Here is a 7,997-nt window from a genome sequence, read left to right as displayed (position 1 = left end):
AATTTGTGAAAAAGAGGCTGGATACTTCGGTTCAACACTGTTAGGTTAAATCGATATTGTTTGTATTTTTTAACGTAATATATGTTTTTGCAAATAGGTGTGGTCATTATTATTTTTTTGTTTTTCTTATTTGGGGGGGGGGTATTGACGCATGTGTCGATTTTCTTTGTGAAGATGCGTTTATGCACCCTGTCGGCTCTGTTGCACAGTCGCCATGGTGTGCCATGTCACCAGGGCTTCTACCCGATATATGTGTGTGTTCCTTCTCATAAAATTTAGTTGCAAGTTCAGCACCTTGTCGTCTCTTCTTCCATCTTTGTCTGTATACTTGCGCTGTTTCTACATCCAGGTATGAACCACAAACTAGCCCAACTTTCGCATCTTGTCTATACTTGGTCTTGCAAGACTTCTTTCAGGTGACAACTAGCGGCACGCAATGAAACAAAAACGTGTAAGCTTGGTGTTGCAAGACTTCTTGTAGATGAAAATTAGCTGGACATTAGCAAAGCTATCTGATGGTCCGATAGCTGTCTATGGCAATAAAATGTCTTGACTGAAACGTCTATGAGCCTCTTCGAGTAGCCATCCAAGACGCTTTGTAGACGTGAAATTTAGCTTCTTTTGTGTTTCAGGGTTTTTTTATTACCTTTATAAAATATGAATAATGCAATGGCATGCCATGAGTGGAGGTTTTATTTTAGGCAAATGCCCATCCCTTTGTTCTTGTGTTCCTGTCACCCCACCTTGACCTACCAGCATGAATTAGAACTTAAATGCCTCTTTTTGTCATTTGTGCTAAAATGCGTCTGTTGTGCATTTTGTGATCTATCATCTTCAGTTGTCATTTTTGAGAGCAGTTTGAGACCAATATTTACGTTACCGGACAACATTGATCTTCTCACGTCGTGGGATGAGTCCTTTTTTATTTATGAACTTTTCTGTTAAATATATATAAGTTGAACAAGTATTTGGAATAACTTTCAGATACGCAAAGATTTATTGTGTCTGCATGTGCGACTACAATGAAAACTTTGAGCATAACGGTCTTCTTGTCAAAAAAAAAAAGAATAACACCGAAACGTTACTCGATACAGGCTTATGACAAAAAAACTGATCGCATGTATGACATCTTCACTTGTTCTCCTATCATTCACTGATCCTACTACACAGCTGCTCATTTTTTATTTATCTTTATTGATTCTCCATCAGGGGGACATTCTTTGCCTTTATTTGTTGGCAAATGTTCTGAGTAGCTGTACTCCGTATATACGAGGAACATTTTTTCAAAATGAACCAAATCCAGAACCGAAACTGGCTCAAATTGGGCTGTAAGGGCGCATTTATACTCTCAACTTTCCTCTAAAATGATAATAGCAAATTACTACATTATTATTACTAGCTTATTACTACTGTTTCAAAAGAAAGCTGGAAGCATGTATACACCGGTAGAACCTTGTTTACGTTAGCTTTGGCATGAGTTTCGTTTCTAGATTTGGCCCATTTAAGAATGAAAAAAAGCTTCTGGCGTATTTGTTTAAGTTTGACTATTTATAGTTTCTGCTTCAATTTTATTTGGTGTGACGTTTTTAGACTTTCACATTGTTCTTTTCTACTGACCACAGTCTTTGACAGGAATGAAAAATAATTCCTAAAATTTTTATGCAAATTTTGACAGTGCGACTTTTGAGACCTAGCAACACTGTGCGTCATGTGGCACGTTGTAAGATTCACAAGTTAAAGCGCAAGCATGGTTTTGTGTTCTGACATGTGTGGTTGTGGAATTATCGTCTTTTCTTTCATGTTAATAGACAGAATAGTTGAACACGAGTTGTTATGAGTGTATCAGAGCTTTCGCCATACGTGCTATCGGGCTGAGAACTAGAGCGCGCGAGGTGCAAAGGCGGCTGCTGCCTGAAGCATGACGCGCGGAACACGCCTCTACAGGTAGGATCTTGGTCTTTTCATTGTGGTTTTGCTCTGAAGTTGATTATTGTTAGTAATACACTTGATACCGAGGTAGCGAGTGACCATTTCTTGCTTCGCACGGGCAGTGTCACGTGAACTGACACACGGTCAAATGAAAACGAGTTGCGCAGTCGCTTGCCTTGTTTGGTGTTTCCCGCGTTCGTGAAATACGTGAAACGCAGCGAAGCTGAGAGATGTGGTAGTGTTGTCACATGCACTTGGTTCGCGTGACTTGCCATCGTCGTCATCATGCCAACAAGAAAGGCTGCCATGCGTTGCGCGTTCTCTGCTGATTCTAAGTGAAGGTGGGCAGGGCTGGGAACGACATTGTAGGTGCTGGCGTGGATTGCAATGGTGGATACGAACCGCGCGGGTTTGTGATGTTACGGTGGGTCTTTTGCGATGTCAATGTAAAGCCGGTCGCTCTGTTCTTTCGGAGTTGATATTCGCCCGGCATCCGGCTGAATAGCGCCGGCTGAACTCGGCCGGCAGTGTCTTCTCATTGGCCGGCTCTAGTGACGTGGGCAATGCCGGCATTCCTGTCGGGGAAAATGAGATTTGCCGACACGGACATTTGCCGAGTGACTTTTCGTGAGTGGCCGTCGAGCGCAGAGTGCTGGCATTTAGTGCGGGAACATTTGAATGCTGGTAGTTAGCTAGGGGAAATCTCCGCTGAAAATGAAAACCGTGGCGGCAACTGTCGTCTGGTTGTGGTTTGACCGGCAGGTTTCAATCGCGAGCGGCCGGCTGCCGCCAGAGCTCGAGCGCTGGTATTTAGAGCGTAGAATGCCGAATCTGATGATATTCCGTCTGGTCGGGGACCAAAAAGGGAGAACTGTGACAGCACAAGTCGATCGGTAATTATTTGGCTGGCAGTAGCCATGTTGTTTTGTTTAACTCAGTCAGAACCTGCTAAGGTATGTCCAACACTTTAGACTGCTCTGTGAACTTCTGAAGTGAATTGTTGCCTTTGATAATGCCCATTGAAGAAACCAGAAGGGGGGGGGGGGGTCGTGCTTAATTTTTTTAAAATTTCAATTGTGCCAAAACTACTTTGGAACATTTAAAGGTTATCAAAAAATTCTAAATGCACAATACTCACACGAAACATACATGCATGTTTATGCTTTGGCTGCCTATGGTAGCATATGGAGGGGCTATATCAGCAAGGCAGTACTCAAAATCTTGTTTCGATAACATGGATAACTCCTTGGGCAGGGAATGTTGCTGGAGCCAATATTTTGACAAAGAGATAACGAACAGGTGTAATCAATATACCGCCGCATTGGTAGAAATGGCGATCTTGCTGACCACACAGAGCAGAAATTTAAATGTGGCATGGTATTTCAGACTGACCAAAACGACTGTCTTAAGCTGCAAAAAGTGCCGTGACTACATCTTTCAAGATGCACAGAGTCGTAAGGTCTTCTGTAGGCCCAAAAACAAATGTTTCTCTAAATGTAGGGCTTGCAAGAAGGTCCATTCAATTTGCCTGCAATACGTGAACTAGTTTACGAGGTGCTGCACCTTGCCATTTGTTTCAGCGGTGCAGAATTGACGATTTCTGAACCCTGCCATTTGTTTCGAAAGATGCATAAGAGGTGCAGCACTGGTTCACAATTTTCCTGCTCCTCCTACGCTGACGGTGCCGGCTTAGTGCAGCCGCGCGTGCAGCTGAGCAGACAACGCAGCACTTGGGCGTAGGTGCCGTAGGTGCCGTAACCACTTCTACAGATGCGGTGTGTTTCGCCAAGATGTTTGCGCATTATGAACTGTGCGCATGTGCGATTCGCCATCGGTCAGTGTTCGCTGAACGGTGTAAATTAGGCAAACAGAAATAAGGCCTGCACCTTGTCGGCACATTGTCATTCGTTTCGGGTGTAGTGCTGTGTCTGCACTGCTGAAATCTCGCTGCACGATTTCTTAACTTCGCGTGCACAGCCGTGAACCGGCTCTGACTGGTGCAGATAAATCGAACGTACCTAGATTTAGTCTGTTAACGTCAAGCCATTTCCCGCCTGGCCACACTGAACTAGTCCACATCAAGGCAAAGATGTTTGCACGTGAGCCCGGCATACCTCGTGACACTTATCAGGCTAGTTAGCATCGTCACTGCATTAGCCTTAATGATAAGTGCAATTGTCAAACAGTTGGCTTAAGCAACAAGCCTGCAAGCTTTTACATCCTGAAATTGCCTTTCGAGCTCTCCAACAGGCTCGGCATTTGTTTTTATTTTCTCTTGCATGGTACACAGCAGTAATTTGAGGCATTGCGATTAGTAACACATGTAACACAATTTAAACATTAGTTTTCACACAATTATAACATGAAAAATATGCATATAAATGTTGTGTAATGTCACACGTAGAGGAAACATTGTACAGTTTTTTTTTTTAGCTTTGTCCAATCACATGGAGGGTAAGATACCAGATATAGTACCAGTTAAACAACACAAAAAGTAATTTTAGGTAATATAATAAGTAGCTCAGTTCTTATACTTTAACACAATTTTATCATAGAAAATATGCATATAAATATTGTCTAAATTCACACACAAGAGAAACATTTTTTCTTTGGCAATCTCAAATCATATGGAGGGGAGCAATACCACCTTTAGTGCCATTCTATCTACACAAAAAACACAGCTGGGCAGATACTCTAGAAATGTATTCTGGAATATAGTTATCAATATCCATGACCTTTTCAAAAGCCTATATTTGATACCGAGATACATTTGGGTTTGACGTATTAAGATATTTAGGAGATACATTTCCAAAAAGAAGAAAAAAATTATTCCAAAGTACAGTTACAAGAGTACATGTAGTGGAACACTTTTCTTTATTTCAGGGATATTTCTCCGCAAGTGCATTTATAAAAGTGCAGCATAATATTCTGAGTGATGTAGCAGCGCTTTCAAACTTACAAGTAAAGCATACTGTGCGATTCACTAACAAACATGATTGACGATAAAAAAGTGTATCATCTTTTACGCAGAAAGTCTGCTTTGCTGAGAAGGCTCTTCATTTATATTTACTTAGACATGAGCACCTTCTCAGATATGCTATGCTGTTGACTATAGCTTTGATTGGGTGGTGAATGACTGGCCTTCAAAAAAGAATAGGGCTGCTGTGCTAGCCTTGAATGATGGCGACTTTGTTGACAGGCCCCACCGTGGTGATCTAGTGGCTTAGGTACTTGGCTGCTGTCTTGCAGGTCGCGGGATGGAATCCCAGCTGCGGCGGCTGCATTTCCAGTGGAGGCGGAAATGCTGTAGGCCCGTGTGCTAAGATGTGGGTGACGTTAAAAGAACCCCAGGGGGTAAAAATTTCCGGAGCCCTCCACTACGGCGTCTCTCATAATCAAATGGTGGTTTTGGGACGGTAAACACCACATATCAATCAATAAATAACCTTTTTGACAGTCAATACTAGAGCTGTGGTTTTGCTGTCAGTGGGGTTGAATGCTTTACCACATCGTCCATTCTGTGCATGTGGGCAACACTTGCCCGCTTTTTCTGTGCCTTTGCCTGACTTAGTAAAAGGTCTTCCTTTCCCCTTTACAAACACATCATATCATTCCCGACTAAAAAGTAACGACATATCCGTGTACTGCACAGTACCACGATACAGTCGATGCATCGTAGAAGTATTTCATTTTTAAGATGCAAATACATTTTTCACGTCTATCTTTTTATAGAAATACAGATACTTCAAAGTATCTCTGAAAATACTACCGCGATACTCTTCTATTGTGGGATACTGCCCAGCCCTAACATAAATTAATTTCAGGCGATATAAAAAGTAGGACAGGTCTGAGTTTTTACACAATTTTTAACATGAAAAATATGTTATAAATATTGTCTAAAGCCAGATGCAGTAAGAACATTGCACAGTTACTTTTTTTGAAAATCTCAAATCACATGTGGGATGGGTATGATACCAGCTACGGTGTCAGCCAAACCCTCCATTGTCCGCAAGGCGTTTCTTTTTTTTTTTGCATGGCACACATGGTAATTTCAGAAATTAAAGATGGTTGCACATGACCTCATGGATGCAACTTTTCAATGACTGGCACTTCACAATGGCAGCTTTGATGACAATTAAGCATTAAAGGGCCACTCACCAGGCCCCATAACAAATTTTAGTTAGACCGTGGAAGTTGTTGGGTGTCTGATGAGGAACATTTTGCCACAAAAATTTTTTGAATCGGTTCATTACGAGCTGAGAAAACTGTTTTGTTGAAGCAGTGCGAAACGAGGATAAGAGGAAGCGAGCTCGAAATCCTTGCCCATCCTCTGCGTAGCCTTCGCAAGCCCTTCCCTACCGTCTCCGGCAAATCATTTCCCTACCCTCTCCGGCATCTGACCCAAGAGGTCACGTGCGCATGACATGCCCGAACAAGCCCAACGTGCACCCTAGTGGCGTTTTTTTTTTGAACAGCGTTGTCTTGAGGTCTACTGCCTGTTTCCGCAGGACGGTTTCGAAACGTTGGCTTAGATGAGGTAGAATAGATGAGCACAAAGAGTGCGCGAACGGGTAGGAGCGTTCCACGACTGTCGTCTACTCGATGCACTAACTGCGTGGACATGAATTCATGCGAAACGCCGACACATTAGCACCGCATCTTGTTGCAATTCACCGGAAAAAGATGAAAAAAAAAAAAGAATGCTCACATTTCAATATTGCGTCTCATTATTTATTTCAAGTTTTATTCATCTCTTAAAGCAACAAATACATAAACTACGCACGTTGTATTAAAAAATTTTTGCCATGTCACGTGGTATACTGTTGACAACGCCAGAGCAGAGTCGTCTACGTAGAGAACCAATGTCACTGCTTTGCCGTGTACATAGGGCCATTCGTACGCGCACGTCATGCCCTCATTCTCGAGGTGCGTGCCCGCAAAAGGAAGGTGGAGCAGCGTTCATCTCGAAATTTGGCCCATTTGCGCGACGCATAGCATTGAAAATTTTGGCAGACATGATCGTGGACGCCTAATCTTCGCATTGCACTTGTCAGCTTAAAATTGTCAAACCTGGTGAGTGGCCCTTTAAGTGAAAAACCTTTGTCCTGCAATAGACGTAGTCAGGCTGATGATGATGAATGTGGCTGGGAAATTTTTGTGCGTAAATAACAAAAGTACATGCATGGGATCTTTCTATAACATTAATGCGGCATCGCAAACCCACATGCTGGTGCTAAGACGCAGCGTTTTCAATGATGTCAATGCAAGCCATCAATCACAAGTAACAAAATTCTTAGTTTGACGTGACAGTTATATATCGACCAAAGCCACGCACACTTGGAACATTTCCGCAGTTTTTTTTTTTGGGGGGGGGGGGGGGGGGGGTTGTCGTTTCAACAATGTGCGAGGGAAATGATATCAGCAGACACACCAATTGCACAAAATAGTGTCAATCTTTCCCAGTTCTTCATGACACTGCTGATACTCCCAGTGCTGCGTTGATTGCTTCATATTCACTGTGCTCGTCACAGCGAGCCAAGCATCACTGCTGAAAAAGGGTCTTACAAGGTTGACGTGAGCACAGTGCAGAAACTCTGGCTTTGATTCAACATCTTTTTCAAGAATTTTATCACTAAAGGCACTATCCACAGTTGTGTGGCCTACCAGCCATGTGGGAATTCCAGATTTTTTTCAAAACAAGTGCGTGATCTAAAAGGCACAGAGCCGGCACGTTTCTGTTTGAGAGGAAGTCCAATAACTATCTAGCTGTGCCCTTTGGGATCCCCACATTTCCTCATAGCTGGAGCAACCGAGATGTTTTCGAAGGCTTCTGAAGGTAGCCCATTTGGCTAATCAATGTTAAAACATGCAAGAGGTTCACTTGTTTCGGTGTGCCTAGCAGGAGCGACTTAGATGTTTTCAAAGGTTTCTGAAGGTAGCCCATTTGGCTCATCACTGTTAAAACATGCAAGAGGTGCACTTGTTTCGGTGTGTATAGAAGTGAGAGGAACGATGCGCTGCACACTTTCAGTTGGTGTTTCACACGAGTCAGAAACAGCTTCAGCTGC

At 42.8% G+C, this 7,997-nt stretch overlaps 1 long non-coding RNA gene across 1 annotated transcript; it reads left to right on the top strand.

Annotated features, from left to right (window-relative positions):
- Window positions 1–1,593: 1,593 nt before the first annotated feature.
- LOC142793925 (uncharacterized) lies at window positions 1,594–5,390 on the top strand. Its single transcript, XR_012891930.1, has 2 exons — window positions 1,594–1,944; window positions 5,179–5,390. It is a non-coding gene; the product is annotated as an uncharacterized LOC142793925 (long non-coding RNA).
- Window positions 5,391–7,997: the final 2,607 nt, after the last annotated feature.

This window comes from Rhipicephalus microplus, unplaced genomic scaffold (assembly GCF_043290135.1).
Source record: "Rhipicephalus microplus isolate Deutch F79 unplaced genomic scaffold, USDA_Rmic scaffold_346, whole genome shotgun sequence".
NCBI classification, from domain to species: domain Eukaryota; kingdom Metazoa; phylum Arthropoda; class Arachnida; order Ixodida; family Ixodidae; genus Rhipicephalus; species Rhipicephalus microplus.
This window is presented reverse-complemented; position numbering and strand designations above follow the sequence as displayed.